General features: G+C 38.1%; 1 protein-coding gene across 5 annotated transcripts in view; it reads left to right on the top strand.

Annotated features, from left to right (window-relative positions):
* CHD7 (chromodomain helicase DNA binding protein 7) overlaps window positions 1–17,989 on the top strand; it is a 130,973-nt gene that overhangs the window by 54,796 nt on the left and 58,188 nt on the right. The gene's annotated exons all lie outside the window — the stretch shown is intronic.

A 17,989-nucleotide genomic window follows, 5' to 3' on the forward strand; every position in this document is an offset into this window, starting at 1 on the left:
GGAAAGGCCATTTGGAGAGCTGCTGTCTTCCCACCCCAAGAGAAAAGTAGAGTTGATTACTGACAAATCTCTCGGTTTTGTATCTCACATGTATCCATTAAGATTTCTTTGAATTGCTGGTTTCAGCCTATGGTCTGCATACCCTTGAAATCCCCTACAAACTGCTTTTAAGTGGTCTGGGAAAGGTGGTTAAGGAGACCAGGTTTCTGTGCTCAGCAACAATATGCAGATGGGAAGATTTTAAGAGAATTACATCTCCACTACTAGAGGCTTACAGATTAAAAAAAAAAAATTAATAGTGGGAAAAAAATGTCAGAACAGAGTTCTGTGTTGTGATGTATATCTCACTTCAGATGGAATCTGCTCAGTCTGGCGTCTAAAATGACAGCAGTGACACCTCAGTGTGAAGCAAAGTGGAGAGACCCCCTGTACCAGCAACGTGTATTGTGACCAATACTGTTTAGTATCTTCATCGATGATATAGAGGGATCTACTCAGCAAGTTTGTCGACGACACCAAGCTGTGAGTGGTGCACCCATGTGCCTGAGGGACAGGATGCCATCCAGAGGGATCTGAGCAAGCTGAAGAAGTGGGCCCATGTGAGCCTCGCGAGGTTCAACTAGGTCAAGTGCAAGATCCTGCATATGAGTCAGGGCAGCTCCCAGGTGTGGGAACTGCAGGCACTGAGAGCAGCCTATGGAGAAGGACTTAGGGGTACTGGTGGATTAAAAGCTGGGCATAAGCCAGCAATATGCATTTGCAGCTCAGAAAGCCAACCATCTCCTGGGCTTCATCAAAGCATCATGGCCAACAGGTCAAGGGAGGTGATTTCTCCTCTCTGGTGAGACCCCACGTGGAGTGCTGCATTCAGCACAGGAAAGACGTGGACCCATTGGAGCAGATCCAGAGGAGAGCCACAAAAATGATCAAGAGGGCTAGAATACCCTTTCTCTGAGGAAAGAGAGAGAGTTGAGGTGGTTCAGTCTGGAGAAGAGAAGGCTCTGGGGAGACCTTATAGCAGCCTTCCAGTACCTAAAGGATGCTTATAAGAAATGGGGACAAACTCTCTAGCCAGGCCTGTTGCAATAGCACGAGCGGTATTGGTTGTAAACTAAGGACAGATTCAGACTAGTTAGAAGAAAGAATTGTTTTACAATGAAGGTGATGAAACCCTGGAACAGGTTACCCAGAGGCATGGTAGATGCCCCATCGCTGGAAACACTCAAGGTCAGGCTGGATGGGGCTTTGAGCAACCTGATCTAGTTGAAGATGTCCCTGTTCATTGCAGGGCAATTGGGCTAGGTGGCCTTTAAAGGTCCTTTCTGACCCAAGCCATTCTGTGGTCTCCTCAGTTTGGAGTCCCACTGGTGAGTTCTGTGTTGTCTGATCAAGATGGTGTATCCTCACCTCAACTGCAAGTAATTTATTGTACACTGGCACCTTTTTTTGTAAAGGATGTAGAAAGACTGAAGAGAATGTATACTAAAAACATTGTATTTGTCTTTGGATTTGAAGGGAACTGGGCATAGCTGAGCCCTTCTGTGGAGCTGCAAATCTTGCAGTGGAAAGTGACAGCATGAAAACACAGTTACCTGAGTTGGTCGACAGGTTGGTATTAGTAAGCCAGATAGAAAAAGGTGTCCTTAGCCTCTGTTATGTACCCTCTATGTTGACTTGTTTCATCAGAGAACCTTTGAGTAATCTGAGTGAATGGGAGTGGGCTGGTGAGATGGGCAAACCTGATCACTGTTTCCATTTCACAGGATGGAAATGTGCAGTTGGGTAAGGTGCTTGGTGTTATACAGGTGGCCACAAACCTCTTCCCCCTTCCTCCCCCGCCAGCCGGGCAGGCTCCTGCCACAGCTGCCTGGTGCTCTTGAGGGGCTTCTGCCTCGAGAGCCCTTCCTCCAGAACAGCTAAAGGCACTTATTCATCAACTCCTCTGCACTTTCTTCAATGCCAACTTGACTTCTGTGCATTTGTATGTCCCCAATAAGGCAAAAGCCTTTGGGTGTAGTCTTCTGTTCTGCTTTGTCTTTTAGTGTATCCAGAATAACCACTGCAGCTTCAGAAATCAACTCTCTGCATTTAAGAGACACTAGCAATGTCTAATTGGGTATCAGAAATCCTCATGCAGAACTGTAAGGACTAGTACATGAAAGGAGTATTAGTTGTGCACATGAAAATACCTACCTGACTTCAGTTCTAGAAAACTAACAATTTACTTTTGCAAGTCACCAAGACAAAAGTATTGAAATCTTGATGGGTGTATTTTCTTTCTAACTTGGGAATATATTCTCCTGAGTTGTAGATGCTGAAGAAGCAGATACTTGTATTCATAAGGAAAGCAAAGAAAACAGTGGGAAGGGAATGTAAGTATTATACAAGAAAACCTGGGCTAAAAGTAGTTGAATTACGGTCTGCAGGTTGTCTTGCTCTTTCAGTGATTAACTACTGAAGTCTGATGTACTTACTGGTATGTGTGAAAGATAAAATCTCTTGCTTCTCTCTGTCTCTTCGAAGTGTCTCTACTCCAACTTGTACAAACTTCAGAAAGATAAAGCACTTCTGTACACCACAACTGCCTTAATGGGTGGGGATGAGAGAAGGGGTTTACATTAAATAGTTCATTTGGAAGGCTGTCAGATTGGGCCAAGGGTTTCCAGTTTGTGAACTCTGAGGTAGTTTCTGTGGAAAACAATTTTCTTTTTTGAGAGAAGAATTTGTTCCACCTTCATTTATCTATATTGATTCAGATCTCTTATATTAGCATTGTTATGCATAGGAAGCACTTGGGGAAGAACGAGTTTTCCAAGGCAACGTTATAAAGAAGTGAAATTTTCTTGGGAGCCTGTTTAGTTGCAATATTTCCGTTGCAATTCCAAGGCACATGCACAGCCATTTGATACCAGCACTGTCTCATTCTTTATATGACTAATATTTAAACAATGTGACTGTGTAAATGAATGACCGATGAGAAGTAATTTCATAAATTGCTTACTTCTACTTTTCTCAAATCTCTGTCATCTAGAATACTTAAAAATAAAAAAGGCTTATGTACTGTTTTGGGAAAATTATCCAAACCAGGGAGCAGAAAAGCTATCACAAAAGGATACTGGGACTGTAGCATCTTTGTTTTAAACCAACCCTTTCTGTTTTAAATAGCACTGTCACATTTTCTATGAGAGTCATGGTATGAACAAAAGTAATTTCTAGTCAAAGAAAGGTGTATAAATATAAACATTGGAAATAATTGAGGTTTTTGTTTGGGAATCTGAATAGTCATGTTCATGGCTGTAATGGTTTGAGGACGTGAGAAAAGCATGGCTTAAGATAGTTAATATTTAAGGGTTTTTTTCTGAGTATACTGGCTAATGTAATTATAAAAGCTTTTTTGGCAACCCTCTTTTTCAGATTTGAAGGGCAGGTTTCTGCACCAGGGGCTTGTCTAACGAGCCTTATTAATCTGCTTAGTAGAGATGTCTTTCCCCTAAACTATTAAACATGAATGATTGCTCTAAGCATATTTAACTCACATCTGAACTAATATGTTCAGAGATTGTCATATTCCAAATTATATTTGTTAAAATACTTTTTTTTTTAATCTGAACAATCTTCTGCTGTTGATTTTTACTGTCACTAGTCATTAGGAGCAAAGTACTTGTAAACATTGTCTAGGCCATTGAGTTGAGCCTCCAGCTGTCCCATGCATCATCTTATGAACCACTTTCCATAACCATATCAAACTTCAATTTAAAGAGCACTTGGCTTTTGCTCTCAGTACTCCTTTTTTGAAATTCTTACCCAAATCAGATTATTCTGAATGTTGGAACAGACATCTGACTTTGTCCTAAATTTATTAGTCACTGGTTTTATACTTGTTTTGCCCTGGTGCCAGTTTTACCCATCATAAGTCGTTTTGTTTCCTGTATTAGGATCTCATAACGTTTTCACAAATAGCAGTCTAGCTAAAGGAAGTGAAATTCCCCTTCAAGATAATCCATACCTGTGTCTGAGTCCAATTGTTGATGTAGATGATCAGAATTTTATACAGTATTATACTATGGCAGAAACACTTCCCCGGGAGCCATCTTGAGAAGCACTTCAACGTTGTTTATAGACATCCTCTGGTTGAGTACAAGCTACTTTAGTCTTCATCTACAGAGTCTTACCTTGCTTTATATAAACATAAATGAATACTAAGAATTGGGTAATAACATAGCACAAAAATGACAAGTACTGAAATATTTCAAGTTTGGAAATGTGTATGAAAGGCTAGTTAAATTTGTGAGGGATTTATACTGATAGGCTTCATTTCTTTGATAGTATTTTGGAGTTGTGAGGTGGCCACTAATTTCCAAGTATTTAATTTAAAACTAGGATTCTGAGTAAGTGGAAGGTGTTCTAGAGCTGCAGCTGTGTAGTGCTTAAAGGACACCTTCCTTGGCAGTAATATTTAAAAATACTAATTCTCCGTACTTATCAGCAATCCTTTTCCCGCAGCTTGAACTTAGGGCTATAATGGAACCTATTATAGGCAAAAGGTCTATGACTTGGCCATTGAGCCATGCAAACTCTTGGCTTCTTTAATTGGCACCATTAAATCTTTAGTAGTTTTTCTCTCATAAAATAGGTATTGCTGGTGTAAAATGCATCACTACTGAAGATATAGTGTACCTTTTACCCTCTGATTTCTATGAGTTGATCAACTATAGGTGTGTAAAGGCTGGCTAATTGGAGAGACTTTCTAGAATTACTGCTTTTCTGTAACTGTTCAGGAATGTATCTAAAATAAAATGTAAGAAAGTATTGTGCAAGTCATTATGTTTTCAGGTTATATTCCTTTTCCATTTAGAGATAGGAGGGGGAAAATAAAAACCTGCCATTCTGTCATATTTTATTTTAACTTCATGGAGCCTATTGAACTTGAGGACTGGCTGTTTTCTGTGTGTCAGGACTGGAAATGTTAATTCTTGAGCTTGTAACCAAGTAAGAAGTCACATGATTTAGCTGATTCTTTTTTTCTGTTGCAGGTTGGTTTGGGGGTGATTTTTTCTTATATTGGAAAGTGAACATGGAAAAAGCTGTAGTCCAGGAAGGGATTCAGACATCAGTAGTGGAAACTTAAAGAATACTGGAAATTAAATGCTTAAATATATTTTTAAATATGAATGTAAGAAAAAAGAATAGCTTTTATCTTTTGTTGTCTCCCCACATACTTAATATGTCAGACCATAGAGAGTTTTAAGTATTTCTATTGCTGTAAGCATTAGTGCCTCTGAAATAGGGGTGTGTTGAGGACATACAGAAAGAAAACTGTAATTATCATTACCATCAGCAGAGACTGCCTTGTTTGTATCTACGGTTGGCATGAAGTCTTTGGTTGTTATGTTTGTGTATACTCTGTCGGTTGAAAGGAAGTATCAAGAAACAACAGAGTAAGTAATAGAAAATGTTAAACTATGTAATTTAATAGACAAGTTTTCAGTGATTGTGTAAAGATATAATAACAAGCTGCAAAGCTGGAAGTTAAGATCCCAAGTAGGAATGTTGCTACGTGTTCCCCTTCTGCCTGTAAAATAAGATGTAATCTTTGTATTCAGCTGTGTTTTCTCTGTTCCCTTTCTTCTATACATGAAATGTATTCTATAATATAAGTAGCTCTTTGTTTTTATTATTTGAGGTATGATCTGATAATTCATTTACTGTATATTGTCCAGTAAACCCAACCTTAAATCAGTGAATCTTATGAAACAGACTGACTCTTCCAACAAATGCCATCTCTCTTCATATATTGGTAAAGAATTAATAGCTAAATGAGCTTTTTAATGGTAATTTAAATCATTACACAGGAAAACCTCACCAACCACTAATTCATTCATCTTTTAAATCCTCCTACAATGTGTGTTCTTCATTTCATATAAGAGGAAACTAGGACAGAGGGACAGGGAGTTGCCTGGGGCCAGAGTGATAGACATGGGATTTGGGGCGCCTTAGTGTGCATTATGCTGGGTGTATTGCCCTAATGCTGAAACCAGTAGTTTTTCAAGTCGATACTCTCTTGCAGTCATGGTTGAGCACTTCTCAAGAAGAGAGTCCATAGCGGGTCCTTTGTTGGAGATCTATATTAGAAAGAAATGAGTATATAATTCTAAAAGGAAAAAAAAAAAGCAACAAAACCTTTTCTGGGGAAAAAAAAAACAAACAAAAAACCAAGAAAGTATCAGAGTGAGGTGAGGCTAGTGGAAAAAAGGACAGTAAATTACCCTGCCTGATGTTCACTGCTTTCATCACAGACCATCTCCTTGCAGTCTTTCTCTTTTTCTGCACTTAAATTTTTACAGTGACATGAGTTCAGGGTAATATCTTAGTTGTTCAGATGTGATGTAATGTAGGAGTCTCATCCACTCTCTGCTGAGTGAGGCAGCAATTCTGGAAGTAACTAGAGGGAAGTCACTCTGTGTATTAGAGATATCATTGTTAAGCATTAGGATTTGTTTCATAAGTGGCCCCAACAACATTTAATCTTTATTTGCTAGTAGTTGAAATACTTAATTTAGACTGTCATTTTAAAAAAAGAAAAATAAGTTTATTATTTATAATAGTTTTTCTTAGGGTTACAGTGAAATTTAATGTTGTCTTTCCAAGACAACATTGCATGTGTATGATTTCACTTGCAGAGTGACTCATTTGGGCAATATCTAAAAAAAGTTTTTGAATTTCTGCTGGACTAGAACACTTTAATTTTGGACTCCATCTTATTAGGGACAGATATAGAAATAAAAGTGGTAGTCATATTTTTAAGCTTGTTTTTCTTTTGTAATGTGAAATCATAGAATCATAGAATGGTAGGGGTTGGAAGGGACCTTTAGAGATCATCTAGTCCAACCCCCCTGCAGAAACAGGTTCACCTAGATCAGGTCGCATAGGAACATGTCCAGGAGGGTCTTGAAGACGTCCAAGGAAGGAGACTACACAACCCCTCTAGGCAGCCTGTGTGACTAAGAAAATGGCATTTACAACATCAAAACAAAATATTAACTTCTGAATAATTTTAAATAGTGAATCTCCTACTACTAAGTGTGCTCACCTGGACTGTGAGATTGAAAGAGAAATGACTAAAACACTTGGAGATTTGGAGTAGACATGAACCGTAGAGATGGGATGATTCAGCTGTGACTGTCGTCTTAAGATGCCAGAAAGCATTTGTCAAATACAGCATTTTGGGGGGAAATTCTGAGATGAGGCCCAGAGTAAGTCGGCAAACTTTTAAAATCATAAAAACAAATAAACAAGTTTAGACTGATTTAACTGTCTCATATGTATTCTACCCTATTAGAAGTCCATGGGATTAGAGAATTCTGTGGGTTTTTTTTTAAAACTTTGTAGCAGAAATGCCTTTTAAGTACAAGTTGTAGTTTAAACAAACAAAAAAAAAACCAGCTGAAGTAACAAATCAAAAATACTTCATCTTTTGGTTGTGTATACAGTGCAACTTCACCTTGCAGAGGGGGAAGATGGCAAGGGTAGGAAAAGAGTACTGTATTTGTCTAGTGGGGTCAAGTCATCCAGATGAGATATTGATGAACTAAAAGTTTGTCAGCTCCAAACTGAAACCAAACTCTAGTATCAGTGCTGGTAGAGTTTCTTTTTAATGCTTTAAGTTCAGTTTTCTTAAGCTGGTATGTTCTATCTGCAAAATATCCTGGTGAAATTGAGGAAAAAAAACTTGCTGAAAACCATGGAAGAAATTGGAACGTTTTATTATTTAATAAAAATACAGGTAGCATTGTGGAAGTATCGAGAGACTTAGTGAAACTTTCTTTCTACGGACAAGAGTAAAAACTAAGAGGTTTGAGTACTTTGTCACATCTGTTGAAATCTTGGATATCTGAGGCCATTGCCCTTTTCTTGAGCTATTAGAATGTGATATATGCTTATACCTTTGGGGAAAACTTGCTCTTTTTTTATGAAGACTTACAGATAGGAGAAGTGATAAAGTTCTTATTAAAGGCTCTCTACGAATTGTGTTCGCCCTTCACCAGCCTTGTAATCTGATGCATATTTGTCATTGAAACTGTCATTTGATACATTTTTTATAAGCTTCTTAAACATGTATGTTTAGCAAGTTGAGAAACTGATGGGGGAGCAAGGAAGGGGTTAGGAAATTGATAGAGAAGTTACATCTTACCTAAAGTCTTGGTAATGTATTTGAATGAGCACTGTATGCTAATAAATAAATGTAATTGTCTAAAAATAGATTTGAAAGCATTTTGCTGGTGGTTGCTATATCTTACTGTTTTATGAATGTGTGAAGTAAAGCCCTTCAGTTGCTGCCCTTTTTCATTTCCATGAGAGAGGGTTTGGTGGGCAGCTGAGATCCCCAGCTGATCTCTTGAGAACTGGCTTTCCCCAGAAGTGGGCTAGACCCATTGAAGACCCTTGCATTAGAGTGCCCTTGGAAGAGGGATGAGAGACTGCCTCAGGGCAGATGTGCTTGGAGAAACAGAGTGTACCTTACCGTGAGAAGGCTGAAAGAACTGGCAATGACTAGTGTCTTTCTAAGGCTGTCTGAGACTGGTAGAGAGACACTAGAAGGTAATCAAGCCTCAGAAGAAAGGTACATGGTGGATGGACACAAGTGTGGCTCATGGACATGTGCCATGTATAAAGTCAAGTTTGAGGACTCTCTGGCATGAGCACGATATAAGAAATACACCCAGTGGTGCAAAGTAAATAGATTGGGGCAGTATGCACTTAATTCAGGCTGCTCATCCGTGCTTGTCTCTGCCCATAGTGTATTTTTATAGTCTTTGTTGCAGTTTGGTCCTTTTGATTTGTTGTTAAAAAGCATTTGCTATTGTCCTTACAAGCAATGGGACTAAGGGCTCACAGGATGCTTGTCAAACGGGTGATATTTCTGCAGCTTGTATTGACTTCATCCTTAGGCACTGCAGAGCAGACAGGAAAAAATAAAAAATTCTTGGCCTGTTAGTCTTTGGCTTCATCTAGTAAAAAAACCCCAAACCCAAACATGCTACTGTTTTCTCTGTTGTTGTTCACCCTTCCTTATAAAGTGCACTTTATTTGATGTAAAGAATAAGAAGATAAAGCAGCCTATATCTGAATTCAGGTGAAGCATAGTTAGAGGTTTTGCAAATAAAAAAGAGGTATCACTTCTGAATGTACATGTAAGCCTTATGTTTTTGTTTTTAATAGTATATATCTCTTATGTACACATACACATCTGTTTTAGTACTTTTCACCTTGTATTTTTTACATATATAGCCTGCTAAATAAGTTTTCCTGTTAATAACTCTTTTGGGAGTTAAAAGGAGTGAGGGGAAAAAAGCACCAAAATAGAAATGCTTTTTCTGTTACTGCTGCTTGCAGCAGTGAAAGCACAGATGGAAATTTTTCAGTGGTCTGCGGTCAGAAGGCGGCGTTTTTGCCATGTATGCTGGTCTTTGATTTTCTCCTTAGTCATAAGCCTCATGCCATTTGCTCCATGTCACTGTGATTTAGATTTGATAACAGTAAAGTATTGATAGAAGTAGATGTGAGCTAATTCAGGTCCCTATTACGATGGTTTTCAGAGTGACTTGAAGTCTTCTGTGGAAGGACAAAATTTTAGGGGATATATAATTTACTTTAATACTATGAGCAGACTGTAAGTGCTTAATACACTGTCGGTCAGGACTGTTTTGTTGGGTTTTCCTGGCTAGGGGACAGGGTGTTAAGTGGAAATTGTAGTTGGTACCAGTGTGTCATAACCTGTGGTGATGGAATACTATGTGATGTAGGCGATGGATCTCTATGTATTTGATGTTAAGTAACCGAGTGGAGGGAATTCTGCTGGTGGAGGGAGGAGGTTGCATGTATAGAGCTCATTCTTTCCGTCTTCCCTCTGGACCTTTGGAGAACATGCCCAAGAGATATGCAACTTTTACTGTTTTGAAGGAACTTCTTCATTTCCACAGTGGAGCCAAAGGGCTGAGAGGAATGTAGAGACAAGCCCAAGAGTAACAACTAGGTCCTCTCTACATGCTAAAATGCTAGGTTAGTCATTATGATGTTTCTGTGTCTTTGGCTTGAACATATGAAGGTGTTTCCTCTCCTATTCCCTTTTTCCTGAAGAAGCTGAAGTACTGTAGTAGGTCCTCTGGAAACTGTGTTATCCTGACATGTTGTTACTTTACTGTATGACATCCGTGTGTCTTAGAGATGCGCAGCCAACCACTTTGTTTTAAAAGAGGTGGAAAAAAACTAGTGGTAAGTCTCCTGGATATTCTGTAATCCAAGGAATTCTCTAGTAAGCACTTGGTATCCTGATAGCCATGCTCAGGTGTAACTTCACAGACATAAAACTTCACAAAGAAAATGTCCACACCTTTAAATTCACATCATACTTGACTGAAGTAAGGGTTAAAGACGCTTACAGGCCATTTTACAGTAGGACTCTTTGCTGATATGCTTGTCATTTTCCTACCTATGGTATGGACTGCATAGTATAAGCTCTGCAAAACTTCAGTGGTAAAACTCACATTGGCATGTTCCTGGCATGTCTAACACTCGCTAATGGAGTGTACACAGAAGTGAGATTTCTTTGGCCATGGCTGTGCAAGGAAGGCAGACTTGAAGTAGATGAGCTGTCAACATGAGCAATATGACTTTTGCCAGCAGAGTCTGGTAGCCAATTGTCCCACCATTTCCTTAGTCTCTAGAACTAGTGAAAACTAGACAAGATTGTGAGTCTTTGACCAGTCTACGTGGTAGCTATGGAGAGTTAAGAGTCTAGCTACTCTTGTGTAATGAAGAGGACCTGCCCTACTTGCTGGGAGTAATCTTACACTGCAGTGATTTGTAGCAAAAAAAGTATTAAAAAAAGGTTTATCTTGATAACCATTACATCAGAAGTTAAAATCTGTGTGGTAGCTGTTGCAGTTTCTTAGGTGAATAGCTAATTTGGAGCATGCATGCTTTATTTTTCATAGGGGTGAGAGTTATCTGAGATTGTCTGATCAACACTGATGTTGATTCTGATCAACGGACAACAACCTAAGACATCTGTTACGGGATGAGGGGGTTTAGAACTGTGAAAAAAAACCCCACTCATTACACTGGGTGACTTGGTATAGGCTTTGTAGTATCTCTGACTTTATAAGAGCATGAAACAGTGTTGCTACATGTGATTACTATAAAATCTAATGGGATGTTTCATTATTGAATGGACACATTAGTATCATTCCTATTTTGTAATGTGTTACTCCACAGAGTACATAACCAGAAAACAAAGAATTCTAATACTGTAGCTGTGCTGAGACACAATTAAGAAACTCTGTTTTATATGTTTTTATTCTTCCCCATACAGTATTTGGGTGATATTTTCAGCTTCACCAAATCAGCAATCAGTGTACTTTTGCAGTGGTGGCTGAGGGCATTAAGATTGGTTTTAATCACTTCCACTGTGATGATGCTGCTGGCATCAAAATTCTAGTTCTTTTGATTCAGTTTTTCTGAAAACTTTGAATCAGCAATTTTTAACTTTTTAGTAGTTGCACCCTTTTTTTTACAAAGACAGGCCGCATTAGTAGTAACAGAGCAGGAAGACTTAGAATAGAGTTGCTTAAGAAATAAAGTGCTATTGTAGCAGCACTTCACTAAAATATTAACTTTTTAATGCAAAGTGATTTTTTTTTAATTGTCAAGTTATGTCTTGCTAAGAAGGTATTAATGAAACTTCTTTCCCATACGTTTCCATCTGTTTTTGTAGAAGTATGGCAAGAGATTTAGTAAACTACAAGATTCATGTCAAGTCTATTTGTGAAATAGACTTCTTTCATTCTTATCTGGTGTGAGGCCTTTCCCTTTATTGCAGAGAAGATCACTGGCAACACTCATTGGTTTATAAATGCAAGTTGGGACTTTGGAACTGCAGGTTTTTTTAGGGGAGTTTCTGAAGTAATAAGATACCAGTTTTTTTCCAAACAGTGTCATATTGACCAGAATATTTTAAGGTAACACTGGATCTTTCCGTATACCAAAGAAAAAAAAGACACATAAATCTTCAATTCAAAGCAGTAGTTTCACAGAAAATGGAAAGGATCATCATTTACAGTAAAGGAGGAGAATCTGATTGGTAAAAAAAGATTTAGGAAAGAATTATGGGTATAAACATATCCTTGAGGATATTTCTGGACTTTAGATACTATAGGAAAAAATACTGTATAGCTGTAATGTTGAATGTAGGTACTGGTATTTGGTTGTGATTTCAGAGGTGATGTTGATTCCTGTTTATGCTGGAGTTTTTACTGATATGTGAGGTTTGCAGACAGACAATGTCTGAAGAGCATTTATGTTGGTCTAGAAAAGCCAAATCATTCTTTACACCAAAGGAGCACCAAGACAGGCCTAGCGCTGGAAGTGTTGACAAAAGAAATTGAAAACTGCAGGGACAAAGCAATGTATAGAGACATGATGTGGAAACTTTCCAGCTGACTTGTTTGTAGGACAGTCAAGATGAGTAGTTTGTCCTAAATAATCCAGAGGGATAATGAATATTTTTATTAACCTTTGAAAAGAAGAATTACAGAGCAATTTCTACATGTGATGGCTTTTTTGGGGATTGTGCTATCAGGAAGGATAAAAATTCAAAACATCTTTGTATCACAAAGTAGAGCTGCTTCCAGAAGCAATGCTGTAGTCCCACCTCTTGTTTTAAAAAGAGTTTTGGTCTCAGGTTGCCGTTTTAACTTTCCAAAGTGAAGGTGCTGATTTAACAGGACTGAAGTTGCTGCAAATAGGACTATTCAGTAATGATACACCTAATGTGAAACTATTCATTGTATAGATAGATATATTGGAGAGATTTGTATTTTGGAGCCACAGGGAACTGACAGAACACTTGGTCTACTGTTACTCAACTTAGTTAATAAACCAAAGTTCAAAACAAATTTAAATAAAGTGTGGTTGCACTTAGATCTTTTATTATTAAACATGGAGTTACCCATGAGGAAAATGAAGGTAGTCCTGGTAAAGAGGAGGTTATGGGGTTTTTTGGGTACTAGTTCTAAGTCTCATGAAGTTAACAGAGTGATGTCCTATAGTTTGCTGCTCTTGCTTCCTACTTCTTAAACCTCAGTTTTGGCTCAAGTTGCTGCTCTGTTAGGGAAATGACAGCTACTTTCAGTACTTAAGTACAGTTAACTGTGATTCAATCCTTGTTCAAACAACAGAAAGATTCTTGTCCTTAACCTCCATCTCTGACACTAACTATCACAGGATTAATCCTACTTCTGTCCATCTTGTTACTTCATGTAACAGGCCTGGTTTGAGACATCTATCGGTGCTTTGGACTGTGAAGTATGAGCCTAGCTATAGACTTGTGAGCTGCTGTGAAATGCATGCAGCCTCATTTTTAAGTTTTCAAATCTTGGTGATACATATTTTGAAGTTTTAAAATGTTTGAATTCTAGAAAAGTGAGATTTTTTTGCACTGGAGAAACAATTGCTCAAATAGTTTTCAGCTTTTTTTTTTGTTCAAATTTTGTTGGCTTTTACTAATTGTGCAAAAGCATATTTCCATCTAGAGTAGCCTGTTGAGCTGTAAATTATTTTAACTCCTTAGAGTTCCTGAAGAATCTCTGGTTTGCTCTAATAAGCTGTGATCTTTAGGAGTGTCCTGCATTGTGATACTGCATGTTAATAGCATTGATTAACTGTCAAGAAGGGGGAACTGATGAGAAAAATGTCCGTTGTAAAATTAAATGATATTACTGAAGACGGTGTGATGCTGCTGGTTAGGGAGGTGACTATCCCCAGTAGTCAGTGGTTGGAGTATTAATGTGAGCTCCAGGTTTTTTCGCATGATTAAAACAGGCCATCTGTTCTTTGTTAAATGTTTACAAAAACAGCTTTTCTCTAAAAGATTTAAAGAGATGGAGGTCTAGTAAACACACCAATATTTTTGAGCACCTTTTTCACCTTATTTCAGAGAATACCAAAAATAATTCTGTTGCAGTATCAAATAGGATGAATTCCTATTTGTGTTTAATCTTTACTGGTTTCTTTCCTCTGAAAGGTTAAATTCAGGACCAACATACTAAATTATGACTTGGCTCTTACTAAAAGCATCAGGAGAGGCTATTTCTGTGAAGTATAGAGATCAATTTTTCAGTCTTTTGGCAAAAATCTGTAATACACACTTTAAAAAAATTATATAAACATAAAATTGATTAGAAATTGTGACTCTCTAGACTTTATCTTTTGTAGATTTAAAGAAGCAGAACTATTTGAAATAATTCCCTGTGATAGGCTTAATTTAATATTTACTAGTGAAAGCCTGTTCTTCCTTATTTCCCTTCTTAAGAAAGAGCAGACAACTGGTTTGGGGTACAAAAATGTATCTTTCAAGCTGCTTCCGATCTTCTCCCAAGATGTGTGCTGCTCCTACAGAGCTTCACATTAGGGAGCAATGTGAGGTTGTCAGTTAGGGATAAACCATTTTAACATATTGCAAAACTGTAGGCACAGACTTCCTAGAAAAATAAAGTTAATCACACCCATTTCTTTGAAAAAGTGCTACAATTTAAAAGATTGCATGTAAGTGAATTACAGAATGTGCCAAACTGCAAAGGGAGCGGCATGTGGCAAAAGCGATGTATTTTCAAGTAGTACAAAATATAACCAGGGCCTAATCAGGGCAGAGCTGGCTTTTTTGGTAGCTTAATGTTTTTGGAGATCGTGAATGACAGGAGACAAAAACATAGCATTTTAACTTGTACGCTTGGTAGTGCACATAACTTGGTAAAGGTGGTAAGCTGGGGTTTTTTTCAAATGTTTGTTCCATGCATAATGTTTAAATCTAACGTATAATCCCAAGTTGTTTTAGAACCCAAGAATGCCCCGTGTAGATAAGCTTTTTGAGGTATCAAGAATCTGCATTTTCATAGGATGACATCTTCCAGAGCGAGTTATTGCGTACTAACGGTATAGCAACAATCACTGCTGTTCTCAGTGCTTTACCTTCTGGAGAGACCTCACATTAAAAGCTACAAATGTAAAATCATGAAGGGCTGCCATGGCTGTTGTGGAGACTTGGAAAGCTGTCTGCCTTACATCCAGATTTGCTTAAGACTGTGCTGAAAGCTGCTGTGCAGGCTTCTAAAACAAACAAACCAAAAGAAAACCCACAAGTCTTAGGAGACAGGGGTGATTTCTTTGAATTAAATTAAAAAGGTAATGAGAATCCTCAAGCATGTATAAAATGTCAGACTGAGTTCAGTGACATGGTCATGTCACTAACGAAGGTGCAACCTTGAAAATTTTGTACAGTTAGATTTACATGGAGTTACTGGATTTCTTGTGGTTTTAAATATTGGTTGGCTTGGCTGTTCCACATGCTTAAGAGGAAGAAAAAGAAATTAAACTGCCAATTCTGATTCATTCTAGAAAATTATGCCTTACATATAAGCTTTTAAATAGTTGTAAAAGTCTCTCTTAATATGGCAAATAATGGAAAATTTTACAAATAATGGAAATTTTACAAATAATGGAAAAAAAAATTAGATTTCTTGTATGTTAAGACTCAGCAAGTGAGCAGTATTTTAAAAGTGGACTGAGTATTGATGTGGTCAGCTTTGTGAAAACATTGCTGAAACCTGCAGCCAAGGTCTTTGAAAAATGTAGGATGCATCAGATATGAACTGCCAGATAATACAGAAATATATTGATTAATTCTGGAAAATGTAGATTAAAAAAGTACTGCTCCAAAAACCTATGGATAAGAAGTACTCAGAAATTATCTGTGTAATATTCCTGTCTTTTCCTAACTAATAATGTGTTAGTATATAATGGTCTGAGATAGAGAAGACAGTTTTGTTCTGTGTCGCAGAACAAATCTGAGGAGATGTTCAGTTCAATTCAGTCAATGAAATTCAAACCCAATTAGAATATTTTAAAACATCTCTATTTTATTTAGTGCATAATTGGATTGTAGAACTCATGGGCACCACTGATTTCCAGGGATCAGTGTTTTCTACACGGATATCTAGTTTTTGTGAACTTTCCAGCATTAAGTAAGTGTTACGGTGACTACTGACTTCTAGAAGAGGTGTTTATATCTCACTATACCTCACATGAGATTGACTTGAGGTGAGGCTGATAACTATGGTGCTAATGGAATGGGTGCACTGAGTTGCGGTGGAAGCTCAACTCTAATGAAAACTAAGACCCTGCTGCACTAAAAAGTATCTTAATAAACAAGTGGAAGACAGAAACATGCAGAAGAAGTCACCCCGGAAGGTCTTCATTAAGCTAGGTCTTCAGTGTATCACTCAGGACTTCCCTCTTGTCCTGGAGTCTGTTCCATGAAGAACTGTAGTGTCTAGCTTGTACTGTTCAAACCTCTCCCAACCAGCAATAGAGTTGTCTTCACTTCTTGGCAGCCTTGCTCATGCTGCTTGGGTAGCTTGTGAGTATGTGAGTGTATGCAGGGCACAGTGTTTTTTTGATGGTTTGAAGAAATGCTGAAAACAGAACTGCACTGGCTCCCTTCATTTACTCTCAGAAAACTTTATTAATATATCTGGAAAAATAGACATTCACTTTCTCATGTAATATTACGGATTTTATTTCCTAAATTCTAAGTGCATTGTTTTTTTAGATCAAGGTAACTACAGTATATGTCAGTGTAGGCCCAATTCCTTGTTATGCGCCGGGAGTGGGTTTGTAGTCATTTGTTTGCATACTTGCCACTCCTAAGAAAGTGCAGTTTGAACAAAAAGTGGAGAAAAGGAAACACAAATAACATTAGCAGTGCCTATGTAACTGTTTGTATTCCTGGAAGGAAAATTATGATTTGCTATAAAGCTACTCTGCCCTGGTGAGGCAACATCTGGAGTACTGCATCCAGTTCTGAGCTACCCAGATCAAAAGAGAGAGAGAACTTCTGGAGAGAGTTCAGCAAAGGGATGCAAGATGATTAGAGGACTGGATCCTCCAAGGTAAGGCAGGGAAAGCTGAGGCTGTTTAGCCTGGAGAAGAGAAGGCTGAGACAGGACTTTACCAATGTTTATAAATACCTAAAGGGCAGGTGTTGAGAGGATGGGGTTAGTCTTCTGTAGTGAAAAAAAGTGTCCAGAGACAGCACAGTGGGTAACAGGCACAAGCTGGAACACAAGATGTTTCACTTGAACTTCTTTCCTGTGAGGGTGAGGGCTGCCCAGGAAGGTTGTGGAGTCTCCTTCTCTGGAGATTTTCAAAACCCACCTGGACGCATTCCTGTGTGACCTGATTGGAGTGAACCTGCTGTAGCAGGGAGGTTGGAGTAGATGATGTCTAGAGGTCCCTTCCAACTCCTACCATTCTGTGTGATTCTGTGATTCTTTCTTCTCCCCAATTAAATGGATCAAACATCTCAAAAGGCTAGACTTTGTGACCATGGCTAACGAGAAACTTTTCCATGTTGAGTCCTCCCAACTTAATTTTTAGAAAAATAGAGAGAAACAGAGAAAAAATGGTCTGACCATTTATGCAGTTGCAAGAAAGGCATAAATACAGTGTCATGCTATTACTCTTCTTCTTGGAAACCACTGTCGTCCTGCATTTATACCCACAGGCAGGCAGTGAGGAGAAGCAGGTTAGAGCTTTGATATGCTGCAAAGTCATGGTAGAGCTTTCGTATTTCTTCATTGCAGACTCATGGATCCTTGTGTAGATCAGAACCATTAAGAGGTAAACAGTTGCAAATATAACCAGTAACTTGACATTTGTGTAATTACAGATAGGTTTTCATGTACTTTAAGTCTGATGTAAACCTGATAAACCATACAGACTTTAAAACAGGATGTTTTGCAGGTTCACAAAAACTTAAGGTAGTTCTTTGTCCAATCTGTGGCAGGAACAAATCTATTTCTATGACCAGGAGAGAGCTGTGACATAAAACGAAACATTTTATTACTTTTTAAACTTGTTAAATCCTGCAAATGCT

This window comes from Colius striatus, chromosome 4 (assembly GCF_028858725.1).
Source record: "Colius striatus isolate bColStr4 chromosome 4, bColStr4.1.hap1, whole genome shotgun sequence".
NCBI lineage: Eukaryota > Metazoa > Chordata > Aves > Coliiformes > Coliidae > Colius > Colius striatus.